The 20,598-nt window shown below is 47.9% G+C and overlaps 1 long non-coding RNA gene across 1 annotated transcript in view; it reads right to left on the minus strand.

Moving 5' to 3' along the window:
• Nucleotides 1-1,477: 1,477 nt before the first annotated feature.
• The window catches only part of LOC138581450 (uncharacterized), a 41,438-nt gene continuing 22,317 nt past the window's right edge, over nt 1,478-20,598 (minus strand). The window contains exon 2 of the long non-coding RNA XR_011304556.1: nt 1,478-13,657. This is a non-coding gene — a long non-coding RNA (uncharacterized lncRNA). The remainder of the gene's footprint in view (nt 13,658-20,598) is intronic.

The raw sequence follows: 20,598 nt of genomic DNA on the forward strand, positions 1-20,598 counted from the left end.
GGAAAGCCTACCTGCGATTTCGATTGAATCAATTACGAACCAATGAAAAATTACAGCGCTGGAATTGGACTCAAGAAAAGTAAAACCTGGCCCGATTTAGATTCTGTGATTCTTTGAATTTTCTTGAAACGCTGAAACATTTAACTGTTTATTGTTCCTTTTTTGAAGCTGATAGGATGCTAATACTTGGTGCACACCTGTTTTCTGACTCTAGGCTGAGTAGAGGGCCTGTGGGAAAGATGTATGAGGGGAGAGAGCCAAACCCTTCTCCTTAACTTAACAAAATGTATAACTGGTATGGAAGGAAAATTGTTAATAAAGAGTTCAATTTACTATGGTCCTGAGCCAAGCGATCAGGGCTTGTTATTCTTAGGACAACATGATCATTCCTGGAATTTAAATATGTTCTAATCCTAAACTTGTGATTGTACCTTGGTAATTGGTATGGAAGAAAAAATTGATATTGAAGAGATCAATTTCCCATGGTCTTGGCCCAAACGATCAGAGTTAGGTATTCTAAAGACAATATGATCTTTCTTTGAATTTAAATATGTTTTAACGTTAATCTTGTGATTGTACCGTGGTATTATGTGCATTCAAAAATGATATTATTAATTGTTTGGAAATCTATGAACATTGAGCTGTAACTGATAGGACATTTTTGTCCTTCTTTTCATTGCTCACTGTTGTTTTTACTATTGTAATGTTATCTGTATTGATATATATTCTTTTATGTAATGTAATTCATTGATGAAATCTTGATATTGTATTGTAAACGTTTTTTACCAAACACAATAAAATAAAATTTTAAAAAATGTACCCTAGACTACTTTCCAAAATTGAGTGGGACTAGCAACGAAATTAATACGGTAGTTCCTATTAGGCAAACAGCCACAATTGATTGATCCCAGATGAACATCCTTAATGATATAAGCATCACTGAATACACAGATTGTATAATACACCCAATGGTTTGTGAAACCATAGAGAATGTAACTCAGCAAACCTGCAACGCTTCCCGTATTGGCTCGCCTACAGAATGGACTGATTTCACTTCACAAGAAAAGCACAGAGCACGCTCAATTTCCTCTCTTGATTACTCTACGGAACCCAGTGAGGTGAAATCCATCACACACTTAGAGAAGACGACGCCTGCATTAAGCTGTTTTCTCCTAGTCTTTCTGCTCTTAACATGGTCCTCAGTTCCTTTGTTAAACTTTACGACAACATCTGGGATGAAGTAAAGGTCATTCCTCTATGCTAGCTTCCATTTACACCAAGGTTGTAGTCCTCAAAGCCTGTGTCAGCCACTTAGCCTCATGTAATTTACATGTTGATAAGCTACCAAATTTCTATCTTGACAAAAAAAGCAATTTAGTGGATTCGGCTACAACTGCTATTCACATTAGAGATATCTCTGTTGTTCTGGACGTTTCAACTGTACCATCATGTAATGCTCCCAAGAACGACCCCCCAGTTATCAAAGAAATTCTTTATTGTCCACCATTACAACTTTCCACATCACACTTGAAACAAAGTATTTTGACCGACTGTCCCTCGAGACGAGGAGGGAAAAAGAAAAAAACTTAAGAACCAAAAATTGTTAAAGAAACAGAATAATTCCTCCCTAAAATGGTTACGCAGTTTGACCATACTTGATTCGATGAATGGATATAATTCTCAATCTAAAACCTCAGCCCAACTGTTAACACCAGTGCCTCAAGAATCAGGTTCTGATCTTTAGGCCAGCTCATCCAACCACATACATACTTTACAAGGATTGCCTCCCTCAATTAACCCAAAATCCATTAATGAATCAGAACCAAAATTGATCTCTGAATTGCGTGAAGATTTTTCCCCTGCTAACAGTGTTCCAATTATGGTCAAGATTGGTATGGAGGACAATTTCCTTCTCAGCCCTCTATCCCTACCTCACCCAATGCATCTGTTATTACTAGAATAGATGCTTTTGTGCAGACTATTCCCCAACAGAATGCTCAATGCCCTCTCTAGCTGAAGTTATTTCTTCTTCCATCAACCAGGCCTTGAACATTGCAAAACCTCCCTCCACTTTGCCACCTACAGGCACTCATATCTTGTCCAAATCTTCCTGTATGAGCTCCTGTTTGTGTAATTCTACACATGGATTGACTCCTTTATCGAACCCAGTGGTTTCGGAATTCAACAAGATTCTGGGTGAACAGCAGTCAAAAGATATAGCCACTGGCCCAATTTGCCTCAGTAATGCTTTGTTGAATTCCGTTCCTCCTGGGAGCTCATTTCAAAGTTTACCAGGATCAATCATTCAGATGAAAGAGAAGGTTAACTGTTTAAGCAAAAACCACCCTGGCACATTGTATCTTCATTCTCCAAGTTCTTTTCAAAGTTCGTCTGGCTCCATCTTCCAGTCTAAAGAGAATTAACTGTTTAAGCAAAAATATTGCTAGTACGTTGTCTCTTAATCCTTTGTCAGGTGTTCAACCCCCCCATTGCTCCACCTCCAGGTTTGTCTCCGGGCTCCTCTGTAAATTCCTCCATAGCTTATGGTAATCATACGAATTTTGGCGCTTTTCTTGATAAATTATACATTCCTTCTGAGAGACACACCGTGGTAACTAGGGATGGCGGGTTGCCTACACACGGTGGAAAACCTCCTCCTTCGAACTTACTTTCTGGCCACACCTGCGACTGTCAGAGGGCCGCTCTGAATCTCAAGGATGAGTTGCTTGGGGAACATGTTTGTTTACCTGTTCCTAATGCTAGGCCCCACAGCAGTGAGAATGTTTGTAACTTCGATTCCAGCCCTTCAGCTGGCCAAGGAGAAGCCCCTAGGGCTCTTAGTAATGCGATTTGTTATGATATGGCATTTATAACGCACCTATACACAAGTGTTTCAAGGCGTGAAAGTATTCCCCGGAGGCCAGTAATATTATATTAATGTCTAGCCTCCAGTGTTTTTCTATTCCCATCTGTCTCAACCGCATGAACATTTTACTAATTATTACTGAAATATCTTCATTGACTGCCATTTCCTCTGCTGACATAGAAAGGGTCGCGTTTCCAGACAGAAACGATGTGTCCCAAGTTAATCTATACTTGCAATCTAAACTGGTGTTTGACCTTGTCTCAGCAGAGAAAGATCTGCTGCATAATTTGGGGTTCTGCGTGGCTAGATGGGAGGAAGAAAATAACAATTCACAAATTCCAACTCTAAAAGACAATCCCTTTGTCAATTATCTTAAGTGGTGGAATGGTGAAAATAAACAGCTAGAGTCCCACGAGTACAGAGCACTCACAATTCAGGGTCCTTGCAAGCAGAGTCCCTGGCGTTACTGACAATGAAATTGCCCCTGTCAAAATCTCTGTTGACAACAGAGACTTGAAAATGTTGTAGTGGAATTTCAGGGGACACAGACTGTATACCAACTCTGTTTTGGCTGAATTCAAAAGTGCCCATTGCTTAATGATTCAAGAGACTTGGCTTACTACCAGTCCTTCCTTGGATGGATTCCACCTCTTTTTTCAGGCAGCAAAATTTGGTGTTAAAGGCAGACCGTATGGCAACCTGGCCATAGCTGTCAAATCTGATCGCCTGGTGTCCTCTTATCAGGTTTTGAACCTGCCATATGGTATACTCACGGTTGAGCTTGATTTTCCCTCTCAGGGATTTTTCATATTATAGATCAACATCTATTGGCATAGTGGTGTGGGAGATCTTGACACATTGATGTTGTTCATTATCAATCTAGTTTGTAACTGGAGGGCAAAATGTGGCAGCCGCAGTGTCTTGCTAGCTGGTGACTTAAATGTCAAATGTTTTTCAATTTGGGCAGAGGTCCTCTTAGTTAATCATATATTCTGTAATTTCTATCCCGATGCACACTCTAAAAATGACCTAGCCTGAAGCTCTACCCTTGTTTCTCTAAATTTACATTCCCTACATAAGCATGCTGGCAATAGTTCTAGTGGGGTCTATTTTTGGTTTCATGGGCTCAGTCAAACTTCGATTATACTTTTACTGACTCTGATATGCTTGACCTATGCTCCGACTTCTCTTCTACCTCGACCACCGGGCGCGATCATTGTATGTTGAGAGGGTTGTAGGTCAAAGAATCATATACAAAGTTTCGAATTACAATATTTTCGTAACAAAAGGACTGAAAAAAATGCTTTTTTTTGGGTGGGTCCACCCTAAACCCCCATTTTTTGGCCATAAGGCATACATTTAACCTATACAAAAAAGAAAAAAAGGCATTAAAAAAAAGGCATTCAGTCTTTTTTTTTCGGTCCTTTTGACTTGCATCTAATGCATTCCATCCTTTGTAATTCGAAAAAATTACCGGACAACGCTGAGAGCCACCCTAACCTTCCCCTTTGCTCTCTTTTACAATGAGCCCATTGGTCCTTGCGACCTGAGAGTTTGTCCAGGTGGTAACGCTCTCCGGCAAACATCTTTAATTGTTAACAGGTTTGCCCACCAGTTCAGTGAAGCTATGGCCCGATCCATTCAAATTGGAAGCTTGGCATGTTCAATATCAGGAACTATGAAGGATCAATCAATACCCTTATCTCTGTTGCCATGTATCATCCCTCTTCCATGAGCAGCCCCACTCGAAAGAAGCATCAACATGTATACGATGAACAATTGGCTGATGCCAAATCCAAGATGAGGTCTGCCCTAAGGTTGATAAAGTGTCAATGCATTCCCAATTATTTGAAATCCTCCAAGTGCAAATCAGTAAAGCAAAAGTACAAGATTTATTGTAAACAGCGTAGACCGTCTCTGCTTCGGCAAGAGGCGGGAATTGGTCCTAAGAATTCTGGTGAGAAAAGAGCTTGGCATGTTTTGGTTGTTGAGTTGATTAATGACCAATCTTTGTCTACATCCACTGCTCAGCTGAATGTAGTTGACAAATCCACCTGGGCAACGTTCTTTACGAATCTTTACGACCTGTGTTCTGTAAAATACAGACTCTACCGAAAATTGTACTAGCGTTACGCTTAAAGAAGCGCGAATAATCCTCGAAATAGATATGTCTCTGATTTAATCATCTCGTGTAAATCATCCAGAGCTGCTGGTAACAATTGCCTGTCCGATGATATCTTGAAAACGGATCCTGGAAACTGGGCCAATGTTCTTACTATTCTATTTAATAGCATTACCTCGACTAAGACTTTTCCATTTACCTGACAAATTGCCTTCATTGTTCCGATCTTTAAAAAGGGTCCTAGATCTGATCCGTCGAATTATAGGCCAATCTCCATATTGGACGCTGATAGCAAAATGTTTTCTTCAATCCTGCTTCAACATCTTGAGAAATGGGCACTTGACAATTCTAAATTATCTAAACTTCGGACAGGTTTTTTTTGAAAGGCCCACTCTACATCTCTTAAGATGTTCTCCGGTATACTCAACACTCCACTTCGGCAACATCTGATGTGTGCACCTTTATTGCTTCAATTGACCTGTCTTCTGCCTTCGATCGTGTTGATCATTGATCATGGCAGATTATGGGCCATGTTGAAGAACTGGGGCGCTCCTAGTGGCTTACTGGGGCTCATTATTGGTCTCCAGGAGTACTCGTCGGTAAAGGTGCAACTGAACAGAGATGGAGCAATGTCTCAGTGTATTCCTACGTGATCTAAACTTAGACAGGGATGCATCATTGCAGCATGTTTATTTAATCTTTATGTGTCAGATACAGGTGATTTTCTAAATACTAGCTTCCCTAATTTTACCTAAAGTCGTCTCTCAGCATGTCGCCTGGCTCGCATGCACGGACGATTTTCTCCTTGTTGACAAATCGCGTGTGGGCCTAAAAAGAATCCTTAAAGCCTTTTACGCATTCGATCTTGAGAATGGATTAAAGATTAATTTAAATTCTCGCAATTTCTGTGAAAATACGTCCACAAATGTGGTCTTGGGAAGGCACTGCGATTCCATCAGCCTGTCGTATGACATACCTTGGCTATATGATCTCGGCCACCCTGGGATTTGTCAATGGCAGGAATGTGCTAAATCATAAGGCGACCATGTTGACATCACAAGCCCTAGCGATATATTTGAAATTCAGAATCTTTTCTAACTTGCCGGTACTGAGGTTTTAGTTGGCAAGGTGGTGCCTAAATTAATTTATGGTCAGGAATTGTTCTATGGCTCAGCACTAAAATCACTAGATATGCGCGAAGCCAAGCTTTGGCGATGAGTTTTGGGAGTTCCAAATTGTGTACCGCTTGCTGCCTTGAGGTATGGACTTGGCCTTACTTCGATTCATGCTCGGGTAGAATGGAACTTGTTGTCCCTATTTAGGAGACTACTTCTCCCCATCTGTGATTCACTTTACTAGAACTTACAAGAAACCATGAATCTCTGCACTACTGGGAAATTGTCTACTTTGTAATTGAAATTAAAACCAACTGTGAGAGAATATTACATAAAATCAATTCAAACACAGATACTCTCACTTCTAACCCACTTAAGGTGACGTCCTTGTTGTATGATTGTGATTGGATTGCCACTCATGAGAAATTAGCGAGTTACTCCTCTATGGCTCCTTTTGCCCATGAACATAAATAAAGGGGCGAGAATGCATTATACCTTTACATTTCTAGATAGAAATTATAGAAAAATATTTTTGCAACAAAGATGGAACCTATTGCTAACTAAATAAATTCTCTCACTGCGTGGTATCATTTCTGCCGATGACCTATCTCCTCTCATTAAGTAGAGCTCTAACAGATAAAAGATTTTGTTAACTCTCTAAAATGTTTCCCGCCAACCAATGGGCTCAAGAGTCTCACATTTGGCACAGATGTATAAGGGGAAGAAATATCTCTGAAACCTTGGCTGTAGGTTCGATGAAATTGACTGAAAGCACCTAACATCTTACCCATTCCTTTAGTTCTGAATTCAGCAGTAGAGTAGTTTGTTTTGATAGATACTTCACATAGGCTTAATAATATTAAACACAGTAGGTCGTATAAGGCCTTTTTGTTTTTAATGATTTATCTCCTGTGGAGACTATGAGTTACACTCTGTTTGAGATTTGTTTTTTATAACTGTGCCAATTGTTATTCTGTTTATGTGGTTGTGTGTTTTATCTGAATTCAATAATCCCAGTGTAGAGGTTTATATTCCTTTTAGTTTCTTTCCTTGTGAAATTTACCATGTATTTTGAAACTGTGAAATGTATTATGTATTTTTCTTTGCTGTTTGAAATATATATATATATATACACACACACACTTTGTACGTACTTTGTAACTTGTATTATGAACAGATAAATATCATATGTCGAAAATAATGACATGAGTCTTTTTCTGACTTTGCAAGTTTATGTATGTATTATTTTTTAACTTTATTGAATGCATTGATAAGCATATTTAGGAGAGTTATATTGGGTTACCAACTGGCAACAGTGGATTATTTGTCTTGGTTTTATTTTTTTGGTTCTCCTTGGCCGTGGAGCGATGCCCAGCTGCACCTAAAATTAGCATATTTATAGCAAGAAATACTTAGAGCATTGGACCTTTATTAAAATATTCAGTTATGTATCTCACAGCTTGTGTATGACACAGAATGACATTGGGCCACATCACTGTCACCTCACAGGCAGGGGCGGCGCCAGGCATGGGCTTGGGAGTGCTAAAGCCTCTCCCCCCTCACTTTGACACAGCAGGCATCACTCTGCTGTTACACCGAGCCAGCAAGAACCTGTCACATTTCTCACCACTGCTTTACGAGGTGAGAATAACAGTCATTGAAGTGAAGGTAGATGCAGAGGACAAAAGCCTGCCCAGGGGATCTCAGTAGTCCCCTCTTCCCCCTTTGTTGCAGCTAAAGGCATAAATGCTGGCTCAGCTTTTACAGGGCCCATGCCTTTAATAATTACCATTAATTAAAAATAAAGTGTATTTGTGTGCATGAGGGATTGTTCGTATACATGCATGTATGAATGTATGAGTGCATGCATGAAAGGGAGTGTGTAAGTGGTTGTATGTCTGTATGCTAGGAGATGTCTGCAAGTGCACCCCTATGAATGAATGCAGTGTGAATAGTGTACATGGGTGTGACTGTGCGTGTTGATGAGCGTGCAGTCTAAATGTTCTAGGTGCTCGTGTGAATGACAGATCAACTGTGTGGGTGAATGTATCCATATATCAGTGTATCTTCGTGTATGCAAGCTGGGACCTGGGGAGGGGCATTGGAGCATGAACATTTTTTGACAAGAGCATGGCATGTTTTACTGCCATTTGTTGGCGAAGAAAAGCCAACTTGAGTGTTTTTATGTGATGGCGGGGTGGGGGTGGAAGGGAATACTGCAGTGGGGCTGGGTACTGTGGTATGGAATGTTGTACTCTCATTATGGTCAAAGGCAACATGAGTGTTCTTAAATGGGGAGGACGTTTCCTTATTTTGACTTGGCTTTTTATTTTACTGGTGTTAAGGTCAAAAGCAACATGAATATTCTTACATGGGGGAATATAGCACAACAAGTGCAACTTAAGTGTTCTTTTATGGGGGGATTTGTGTAATGATATGCTGTTTATATAGCGCTTTCACCAAAGCGCTGTACAGAGAACATATCTACTTCAAATGTATCACCCAGCCGAAGTTTGCAATGATTTAATGCGCTTTATTTATTGCATTGATTGGCAGCGCCCAAACCATATCACACCGCTGGTACAACTTGGTGAGCAGGGAAAACACAGTACAGTAAAGAGTATGAGAGAGGCAACAAGGTGCAAAAGCAACATAATAGTACAAGGTCTGTAGAGAAGGGTAGAGATCAGGGAGGTCACTTTGAAGTATTGAAGGCAGAATTGGCCTTGCCAGGATTTGAACCTGCAAATCACACTTGGATTACAACAGCAGGCACTAAGCCTGCTGAGCTATCTTACCGGCTAGCCAGCAAGAGCATGTTTTCTTACTGTGGCATTGCAGTTTATTACTGGTGTTAAGGCCAAAGGCAACATAAGTATTCTTACATTGGGGTGGGGGCATTCGTACAGCCTGTAAGGCAATGCCTTTTACTGTGGCATGACATTTTTTACCGCTGTTAGGGAGCAAATACAACATGATGAGTGTTCTTTCTTATATGGCGAGTGGGGGATTTGTGTAGCCAGTTAGGATATATTTTCTTACTGTTGTATGGCTTTTTTCACTGGCATTAAGGGAACGCCAACAGGAGTATGTTCTTACATGGGGATACTGACATGTATTGGCAGAGCTAGCATAAACATGCTTTGTTATAGTGTTGTTACTGGCATTATGGACAAAGCAAACATGAGTATTTTCCTATGTGGGAATAGTTGCATATATAGGTGCACCAGAATGGACATGTGGGAGTGCAATGGATATGAAAATGTTTTTTTACACTTGCAGAGTACTGGCATGTAGTGAGCAAAGGCATTATGAAAATGTGTTTGAAAATGCTCCTGTGCATGGTTGGTGGTTTGGCATCTAACGTATTTATTATGTCTTACCCTACAAAACCGATTGAAAGCTGTGTGGCTTATTACCTAATTTATCACAGAAAGTGTATTGTAAAATACACAATTAAAATCTTTTCTCAAGGGGACAACCCCCCTTAATTGGTTCACCCTCCCTCACTAGGCTCTGTCTGTCCAGGGGGTGGGGGGGCGGGAGGCGTACAGAACAAGTGCCCTCCCTTCTGTGGGCTCTTCTTAGTGTGGGCCCTACCTCATTAGCTCCAGGCCCCACTGGTTACAGAATCATGGCTACGCCTCTGGTGAATTGGGGTTAAAGATGGATCTAATGGGCCAAAGGAAGGCGTGATATCTACTCAGCCTCCTGGGCTTGAGGAGGGGGCGGTAGAATGGGGTTGGGGGACGGGGAGATCAGTAGTACAATAGGTTTAATGCCCTGTCTCACTAACAGTTTTCAAAACTGCCATCCAGCACCCTCTCAAAAAGATTTGTGAGGCTGGCCCACCACTGCTCACAGGTATTCGAATTACTGCACTAGATGAGCCCTTAATGGAGCGCCAAAGCTTTGTTGCATATGTTTCATGCACTGCGTTGTGGCACATGTCTCTTTCGGGCCCGCAACTGTACAGGACAGGTCCTTAATGAAGCTATACGGGACAGGTCTTTAATGAAGCTATTAACGCCCGTGCACTGTGCTTTAACTGAAAAACAGAGGTATGTGGGCAGCCAGGACGGAAATGACGTTTCAGAGCATGGTATGCAAAAAAGGTGATCGAGTATCAGCACTACGAGAGGCCAACAAGGTTCGGGCAAGTAATCCCTAAAAAGAGGGGAGAAGCTGTGGCCCCTGAGAACGACCCCACCAAATCTGTTCAACGTGGATGACAGCCTGGATGACACCCACACCTTCCAACTAGACATTCCAGTGCTTCTATGTTGTGACATACGTTTACTGGTTGATGCAATGTACAGTGGTCTTTCACTGGAGCAAATTGAGCGGCTATCGTTACGATCACTGCACTGCACATGGGAAGACAGTGACTTCCACCGAGACATTTAAGAGGCCGGGGCGGGGAACCCTGAGAGTGGCAGTGTACACTCCTCAATTTCTCGCTCATCACCTCCCACAGAGAGGCAGGCTATCTTGGAAGAGGGGCTGAGACTATAATATGTTAACTTCAACCCAGCAAAGAAGAGGATGCTTGAATACCATGCTAAATTAAGCATCAGGGGAGCCATCCAAAGAGGTTTATGGGGAGTGTGAGAACTCCAACCATCATGGGGAATGAGGGTGGGGGGGGGGGTGGAGTGAAGAGTGAGAGTGTTATGTCACATGCAAGATTAACCCTGAAAATGCTCACCTTCCATACAGAAATTAGAACACCTGTGATAAGATGGAAAGGGAATGAATGTTAGATCCCCTGGTGTTGGTGTATACAGAGTTCCTTCTCCCACACACCCTGCCTCGTAAATTTTGATCTTCATCCCAGCGCATACAGGCCAAAATGCTCCATTCTATTCGGGAGATGCTAGTCCAGTGTGGATGTTTTTTTCCTGCACATCATGTAACTTGTAGTTCTGCATTTACATTACCCGAATGCAAAGGAACAACTAAAACTAGACTTATATCTCCTGAATGTGTCATGTTGGCATATATGTCGGAGTGATTAAAACCATGGGTGCCAATTTTCGATTTTCCCCAATGGGGCAGAAATTCCCACACCAAGCAAAGAAAGGGAGCAGTACCCATCCCAGGTCAAACACATTTTAAAGCATGGATGTGCTTTTTTCATTTGCGTTAGTTTTAGAAATGTGCGGGTCACCTTGTTCTCACAGGTGACCTGCCCATTTCTTGGGGGAGGGGGGACTGGTCGGTAGTGCAAAAGATGCGCTTGCCCAGTCCCTTGCATGCTCCAGACTCTCATGTATGACAGGTCTGCATCAACCATGTGGGTGTTACACATTGCGGTAGATGGTCTCTGTGGGCTTGTAACCTCTTGTGCGGTAGGCTTGGCAGTTCCAAGATGAATGCTCAATGTGATCTCCGAGCGGAGTGCAGCGGTCTAGTCTTGTCACGTTTCCCCAAAACGCCAACGACCACTCACGTGATCCTTTATCCGGAACTGAAGCCGCCAGCTCTTTGCGTTGCTTCTGTTGCTACTGACGCTCCAATTCGTCACCATCCTTCCCCTTTGAATCTATTTCCTCAAGTATTCAGATCTGCCCGCCAAGCCCTTCTCTCCATAGCCCAGTCAAGAGCACTATCCCCGGCTTTGTCATATCTTTGGCACCCGCTAGGAAGCTCCAGTCTTCCATCCGCCTTACTCCCGAGTCCCAAGACCGGTCATCCAACTCCTGAGTCCTGTCGTCGCTGCAGAAGCCTTCCCGTCTGCTATCCACTGCCACGAATCGAGGACATCTCAGCTCTGCATCCACCCTGATCCACGAGATTCCCGGACTCGACCAGGGTTTTCTTCCCCCTCGAGGGTTTCCCTGGCGGTCCTGTCCTTTCCCCTGGTTACCTCCATTCCGGGTCGGAGAGGACAGGGCAGTTACAGGGGAGCTTTCACCGCAGCATTTGATTCTTCCATATTGGATTATTCGGTCTGTCAAGGTGAGATTATTAAAATCTTTGGTGAATCACTTGGGATTCCTAAGAGTGGGTGCTGTGCACGCATTTCACAGTAACCAGCCTTGAAAGATAACAGAGCATTAACATCCGTTTTTGTGGGATATAAATGCTAGTGTGACAGTTCCCAAGTCAAAAAGGAAGATCTTCCTGGAATCAATCTGGAGTCATCTGGTGACTCCATCCTAGAGTCATCCACGGCTAGTTCAAGGAGATTATCCCGAACCATCCTGAGGTATGTGTATAAGCCGAAATATTTAAATGAGATGACTCAATTATCACAGAAAGTACTCCAGGATGAGTTCTGATTACTTCCAGTGATGATCTTGTATTACTCCAGGATGATCCCATGACAACTTCAGGATGGGTGGGGTGAGGGGGTTTACTGCAGGAAGTCCCCATGACAACTCCAGGATGGGTGTGGGGATTACTCCAGGATGACCCCATGACAACTTCAGGATGGGTTTGAAATAGTGAACAATTAATGCAGACAACTTCAGGAGGGGTTATGTCATGTTGCTTCCAAATGATTTAGGAAAAGGGGTTTGATTCCTTTTGTGTAAGACAAGTGGTATTACTATAAGGTGTGTCTAGTTAGATTTATGGATAGTGTATTGAAAAACCTCAAGGGAATTTTCAGCCATTACTTTCCATCTTTGCCTTCTTTGTTAGAGCACTGAAATGTCATTAACTAAGGTTCACTGATTTAGTATACAAAACTACAAATCCAGCCCACAATGTCACAAGCCAACCTGTAAACTCCCTCATTTCAGTTCTCACCTCTAGCTAACATGGCATCACACCCAATAAACTCCCACAATTACAAATCACTGCACTAAAATACACACTCTGTGTCCTAAACAGAATCTGTTAAAGGTCTACCTGCATGACAGACTCCGATCACTTCACCCAACATCACCATGGGCAACTAGCAATTAGTTCGACCACTCACCACACCCAGGAAAACACTAGCTGACCCCCAGCAGAAATCAAATAGCACAAAAACATGTACCATTTACAAGTTTGCACCAAACTACTAATTCACCAGATCAACTGTATAGTTCTACACACAAGAGCACAGTCATACTGTTACAAGGACACAATGTTGAGAAAATGTGGTGAGAGTTGAGCTTGTCAAATTAGAGCTGTCCAACAAAACATGTGTAGCAAACAATTGACTGTTACTTTATAGTCCAATATTTTGTAGTTGTTGTGCAGCTACATCTTTGAGAACTGCAACATGACACAGAGACATCTGCCGATTTAATGCTGTGTCTTTCAATTGTCCAGGTGGGTTGTGAGGAAGGAATGTAGGAGGAATGAAGAACACTAGCCATCCCTGCCAAGGTTTTCCAGCTTTTGTGAACAGCCATTAATTAGTTTTAGAATAGTCAGTTTCCACCCATTAGCTTTTACAATATAATTCTCTTGTTTTTTTCACTGCATCTTCTTCTTGTAGTTCACGCCAGAGTCCACCAGTCGCTGCTTTTTCTCCTCTTCATTTCTTTTTAAGGCCTCAATTAGTCCCTCTGCATCACAATATGTTATTTCATCAAATGTTTTAATACTGTTTCTTGGCTGCAGGTATGAAAAAGGCAAGTTGAAACTTCATAATGTGACTACCAATACAACAAACATTTTGCTTGAGCTGTACACTGGGGAATGTGACTCCCTTTAAGTGCGTCCCCTTGGATTTTTGCTTATTCTTGCTCTCCTTGGCGCTTTCCCCCTCCCCATGCAGCTACTCACAACTCAGTCTAGCTGCACAAATAAATGTTTGTATGGGTATCTACCCTTGAGAGTGCACTTTGACCACTATAATTTATAAATAGTGGCGAGCTGCGTCACCAATTCCAAAAGGTCTACCCATTAAGACCTTGAATGAATAGGACAGAGAATGGATAGGTATTGGCGAATCGCGCTCTACCTTGGACATTCTGAATTGGAACCAATCCAGATGTCCAAGCACCACTAAAGACTTATTAGCACAACGCACCAGCCATTGACAGGTCTCTCGGGACTCAACCCGTTATCATCAAGTACTATCAGAAAATTGTTTCAAGACATTTTCACAATCAACTTCAACTTCCAAACCTGGTCACCATAACAAGTGTTGAATTTCAAGGCCTTGAAGACGACTAAGGTCGAAACACGTGTCGGCTGATTTTATGGGACTACATTCACCTACAGATGAGTAATCTGATATTGTTTTACTTACATTCTAGAAGACGTTATACCTAACTTTAAGGAGGTAGAGCGCGATTCACCAATACCAATCCATTCTCTGTCCTAGCTGCACACATACTCTGGCCTGGTCTACGGTCCCTGAGGGCGTTCAACCCATAGCGCTTTGCCAATAACATAAGAGAAATCAGTAGACCATCTATCCTTTAGAGAGTTACTCTTGAGGAAAGAGATGCTGTAAAAGAGTGGTGGGCAATGTGCAGCCTTTGCGCGAAGAGGCCATCCGGGTGAGTGTTTCCTGGCACCGCGTGCCATTTCGTTAAATTAATCTCCCCGAGAAGGCAAACGTGACCCCCTGTCCCTGTTTCTCCCCTTCCTCACCCTCGCTCCAACCCGCTTCCTGATCCGCCCCCTCCCGCCTCCCAACCCACCCATCGTGCCTGCGGTGAGTGTTCGCGCCTGCTAAGACCCTCTTAGGCCTAATTCCTGGTGCCCACAGACCCTTCTGCTCGTGTCCCCATCCCGCTACCAGCCCGTACAGCCCTCCCTCCTCCCAGACCGTCTCCCTTCCGTACTGGTCCCTCCTCCCCCCTCCCTCCACCCCTGATTGACCGGCCCTGATTGGTGCTGAAGAGAAGCTTCCTGTTTCTTTACCGGTCCTCCCAAGGCAGCCCATCGGCTAAGGACCTGAGGCAAAGGACGGCTCCCACAGTGACGGCTCCAGGTCGTATCTGCAGGTATCCGCAGAAGCAAGAAGCCAACAAGTAAGTGTGGCAAGGGCGGGGCCAGAAGCAATAGCCTCTCTGAGAAAAGTTGCATTTAGAAGTGTACCCAATAGCCTATGTGCGTATTTAGAAGTATACCCAATACCCTTTCTGAGAAAAGCTGCATTTAGAAGTGTACCCAATAGCCTGTGTGTGTATTTAGAAGTGTACCCAATACCCTCTCTGAGAAAAAGCTGCATTTAGAAGTGTACCCAATAGCATGTGTGTGTATTTAGAAGTTGTGCCCAATAGCCTATCAGGGTAATTCATAGAATTTCGCAGAAAAGTGTCGCAAGCGGCTGGCGCAGAGTGTCCGCGTGCGATTGTCTGCGCCAGGCACGTGCGCTAAAACTGATTTCCGCGCACAGCGTATTCATGGATTTTAGGCTCCCAAACCAGCCGTGGCGCAGAGTATCGCAGCGACCCTGCAGCAGCGCCAGTAACGCCCCCAAGAACGCCCTCGCGCAAGGAAAAGCCATCAAAATCGCTAAATCATCGCAAAGGGCTGCGCTAACCCTGGACCAGTTTACAGGGCTGCCAAACAAGGAACGCAAAGCGGGTAACGTGCATATCAGGGGTACGCGTGAAGTTATACACGCGATTAGCCAGGGTGCCAGGGTACGTGTATTTCAGGGGTGCGCGGGAAGTTCAACACGCGATAGTCCAGGGAACGTGTATTACAGGGGTACGCGGGAAGTTCAACACGCGATTGTCCAGGGAACGTGTGTTACAGGGGTACGCGGGAAGTCTTACATGCGATTAGCCAGGGCACATGTAATACAGGGGTACGCGGGAATTATCACACGCGATTTGGCAGGGTACGTGAATTACAGGGGTGCGTGGGAATTATCACACGCGATTAGGCTGGGTGGGTCCTCACAGGTGTTCCCTGTACACCCTCCACGGCCCCTGCAGGCAGCCCACAAAACAGGGGACTACCCTGCACACCTGCTCATGTCCCCCTGCACCCCCACCCACCAGGGGCACCCACCACCAGGCCCCCACCCATGTCTCCTACCACCCCCACCCCCCAGCAGTGCAGGGGCAGCCTCCACCAGGCCCCCACTCATGCCCGACTCATGTCTCCCACCACCCCCACCCCCCAGCACTGTGGGGCACCTGCCAGCAGGCCCCAACCCATGTCACCCACCACCCCCACCCCCCAGCAGTGCAGGGGCATCCTCCACCAGGCCCACACTCATGTCCCCTATCACCCCCACCCCCCCCCGCCACCAGGGGCACCCTCCACCAGGCCCCCACTCATGTCTCCCAGCGTGCTACGTGTATTTCAGGGGTGCGCGGGAAGTCCCACTCGCGAATAGCCTGGGCGCGCGTATTTCAGGGGTGCGCGGGAAGTTCCACTCGCGAATAGCCTGGGCGCGTGTATTTCAGGGGTGCGCGGGAAGTTCCACACGCGAATAGCCTGGGCGCATGCATTTCAGGGGTGCGCGGGAAGTTTTACACGCGACTTCAGCAGGGTACGTGTATTTCAGGGGTGCGCGGGAATTCTCACACGCGATTTGGCTTGGTACGTGTATTACAGGGGTGCGTGGGAAGTTACACACGCGATTAGGCTGGGTGGGTCCTCACAGGTGTTCCCTGTACACCCTCCACGGCCCCTGCAGGCAGCCCACAAAACAGGGGATTACCCTGCACACCTGCTCATGTCACCCACCAGCCCCACCCCCCACCATCCAGGGGCAGCCCCCACCAGGCCCCCACTCATGTCCCCTATCACCCCCACCCCCCCAGTCACCAGGGGCAGCCCCCACTCATGTCCCCTATCACCCCCACCCCCCCAGTCACCAGGGGCAGCCCCCACCAGGCCCCCACTCATGTCCCCTATCACCCCCACCCCCCCAGTCACCAGGGGCAGCCCCCACCAGGCCCCCACTCATGTCTCCCACCAGGGGCACCCACCACCAGGCCCCCACTCATGTCTCCCACCACCCCCACCCACCAGCAGTGCAGGGGCAGCCTCCACCAGGCCCCCACCCATGTCTCCCACCACCCCCACCCCCCAGCAGTGCAGGGGCACCCACCACCAGGCCCCCACTCATGTCCCCTATCACCCTACCCCCCAGCAGTGCAGGGGCAGCCTCCACCAGGCCCCCACTCATGTCCCCTATCACCCCCAGCCACCAGGGGCACCCTCCACCAGGCCCCCACCCATGTCCAACCCATGTCTCCCACCACCCCCACCCCCCCAGTCACCAGGGGCACCCACCACCAGGCCCCCACTCATGTCTCCCACCACCCCCACCCCCCAGCCACCAGGGGCACCCACCACCAGGCCCCCACTCATGTCTCCCACCACCCCCACCCCCTAGCCACCAGGGGCACCCACCACCAGGCCCGCACCCATGTCTCCCACCACCCCCCAGCAGTGCAGGGGCAGCCTCCACCAGGCCCCCACCCATGTCTCCCACCACCCCACCCCCCAGCAGTGCAGGGGCAGCCTCCACCAGGCCCCCACTCATGTCTCCCACCACCCCCACCCCCCAGCAGTGCAGGGGCAGCCTCCACCAGGCCCCCACTCATGTCCCCTATCACCCCCACCCCCCAGCCACCAGGGGCACCCACCACCAGGACCGCACCCATGTCTCCCACCACCCCACCCCCCAGCAGTGCAGGGGCAGCCTCCACCAGGCCCCCACCCATGTCTCCCACCACCCCACCCCCCAGCAGTGCAGGGGCAGCCTCCACCAGGCCCCCACTCATGTCTCCCACCACCCCCACCCACCAGGGGCATCCTCCACCAGGCCCGCACCCATGTCTCCCACCACCCCACCCCCCAGCAGTGCAGGGGCAGCCTCCACCAGGCCCCCACCCATGTCTCCCACCACCCCCACCCCCCAGCAGTGCAGGGGCACCCACCACCAGGCCCCCACTTATGTCTCCCACCACCCCCACCCCCCAGGGGCACCCACCACCAGGCCCCCACTCATGTCTCCCACCACCCCCACCCCCCAGGGGCACCCACCACCAGGCCCGCACCCATGTCTCCCACCACCCCACCCCCCAGCAGTGCAGGGGCAGCCTCCACCAGGCCCCCACCCATGTCTCCCACCGCCCCACCCCCCAGCAGTGCAGGGGCAGCCTCCACCAGGCCCCCACTCATGTCTCCCACCACCCCCACCCCCCAGCAGTGCAGGGGCAGCCTCCACCAGGCCCCCACTCATGTCCCCTATCACCCCCACCCCCCAGGGGCACCCACCACCAGGCCCGCACCCATGTCTCCCACCACCCCACCCCCCCAGCAGTGCAGGGGCAGCCTCCACCAGGCCCCCACTCATGTCTCCCACCACCCCCACCCCCCAGCCACCAGCCACCAGGGGCATCCTCCACCAGGCCCGCACACATGTCTCCCACCACCCCACCCCCCAGCAGTGCAGGGGCCGCCTCCACCAGGCCCCCACCCATGTCTCCACCAACCCCACCCCTCAGCAACCAGGGGCACCCACCACCAGGCCCCCACTCATGTCTCCCCCCACCCCCACCCCCCAGCAGTGCAGGGGCACCCACCACCATACACCCCACCAACCTGGATGACTCTGTGCCGTCTTCCCTCGTTGGGCCCTGTGGGGTCCCAGCTGCCTCTTCTGCTGCTGAGGAGTCCAACTCCGACCTCCGCCTCTTGGACCTCCCCTTGCCAGCTGCGGCCTGGGACGCGGCACCAGACTCCTCACTCCCCGACGAGATCACAACTTGGGAGGGGATCTGGCCCTTGCGTCTCCGGCTTGTGGTGCGACCCCTGCCGCTGTGCTCCACAGCACCTGCTCCGTCCTCTTCATCAGTTGACGGTGCAGACAGGGAGAAAGAAAACACAGGCATCAGGGCACTGTAAAATGGACTCATACACACATGACAGTTATACATGAGTGCCATAGGTAAACCTCAGACATGGCATCACAATCCCCAACACACATGTCATTTCAACTTGCACACATGAGCCATACCACAGCCATGATGCAACAGCCAGCACCATCCATTCACATACAACAGCATGTGCAGCCAAAGGTCATCCACACATCACATGCAACATAGGGAGTACACTACACATGCACACACAACACCAAACCTGCATGCATGTGTACACCTCCGCCAACTGTCGCAGTGTCTCCATCGACATCCATGTCACACCTGACAATCATTCCTCCACATCCTGTGCCATGCAAGCCCACACACACAAGCACCATCCATGTGTCACACATGAGACCCTTCGCATGTGTCACCCTCACAGCCCTGTACACCCCCCCCTACTTGGCCACATAAAAATACATGTTCAACCTGCACACTCCTGGCACACCACCACACGCACAACTTACTATCAGTATGCATGTACACTTACCGCTCGACTCCAGACGGGTCTGCTTCTCAAGGACATGGATGTGGAGCGCAGGGGATATGCGTTCCAGGACCCTCATCTGATCTTCCGACAAGTGGCCCCGCCCGCCCCTTAGCATCTGCTGCCATCATGAGGCGCCGGGCCTTGTTGAGGGTGCTGGACCTGAAGTCCTCCCAGCGCTTCCTGACACATTAGTAGTCGCGGACTGCCACCTCCTCCGCGTTGATGGCAGTCACGACGTCCATCGACGCGCAACCTTCCGAAGAGGGCATCATACTGCCCCACGACATGCTCCACCAGGACAACAACTTCCCTGGCACTGAAGCTGGTGCCCATCTGCCTCCTTGGCCGGGGGTTGCCACTGGTGCCAGATGTCGTAGTGCCCGACATGGCAACCCCAGAGGCAGGAGTGGGTGGGCAACTGGGTCCTGGTGCTGGCCTGTGGGGTGACAGTCGGGAGCCTTTGGTTCCAGCAGGGGTGGTCACAGCAACAGCACCCCTGGCTGATGTGCAGGCAGCAAATGGCAGGGCACGTGGCCAGCAGGCAGTCAGGCAGCAGCAGATGGCAGGTGGGAGCGTGCTCAGGGCTCTGGGGGGCAGTAATTTGGCCTCCTGGGCAGGAGCGTGGTCTTTCGTGTGTGAACGCGTGGACAGCCTGATAGGGAGTGATTTTGCACGTGAAAATCCCACACGTCTGCGTGTGAATCGAAGAAAGGCCCTTAGCGCGTAAACCCATCAACAGCATATGCGCGTGCAGGAAAATGTTGCGTGACACGTCCGAGTGTCAAAGCGTGTGATTGGAGAAAATAGACCTACACGCAGAAGTCACAAAGCGTGTAAATGGTTAAAATGGACCTACACGCAGAAGTGACAAAGCGTGTGATTGGTGAATATGGATCTACACGCAGAAGTGACAAAGCGTGTGATTGGTGAAAATGGATCTACACGCAGAAGTGACAAAGCGTGTGATTGGTGAAAATGGCCCTAGCACGTACACGCCGCGTAAGTGACGCTGTACGTGTGGGCCTGTATATAAGGTACGTGTAGAACACCATTTCCTTGTACGTGCTTTTCGTGGAGAGCGAGTGGGTGAATTCTGTACTTCTTGTCGTTTCACACGCGATTTACTTCACGGCGTTTCCAGTTCGTACTCCGTTACCTCTGACAGCTTTTTCTCTCGTACTGGTTTACCTGGGCCTGTTCCCTCAAACAGTGTCCCCTTC

Source organism: Ambystoma mexicanum, chromosome 3p (assembly GCF_040938575.1).
Source record: "Ambystoma mexicanum isolate Mex_15411 chromosome 3p, UKY_AmexF1_1, whole genome shotgun sequence".
Taxonomy (NCBI): Eukaryota; Metazoa; Chordata; class Amphibia; order Caudata; family Ambystomatidae; genus Ambystoma; species Ambystoma mexicanum.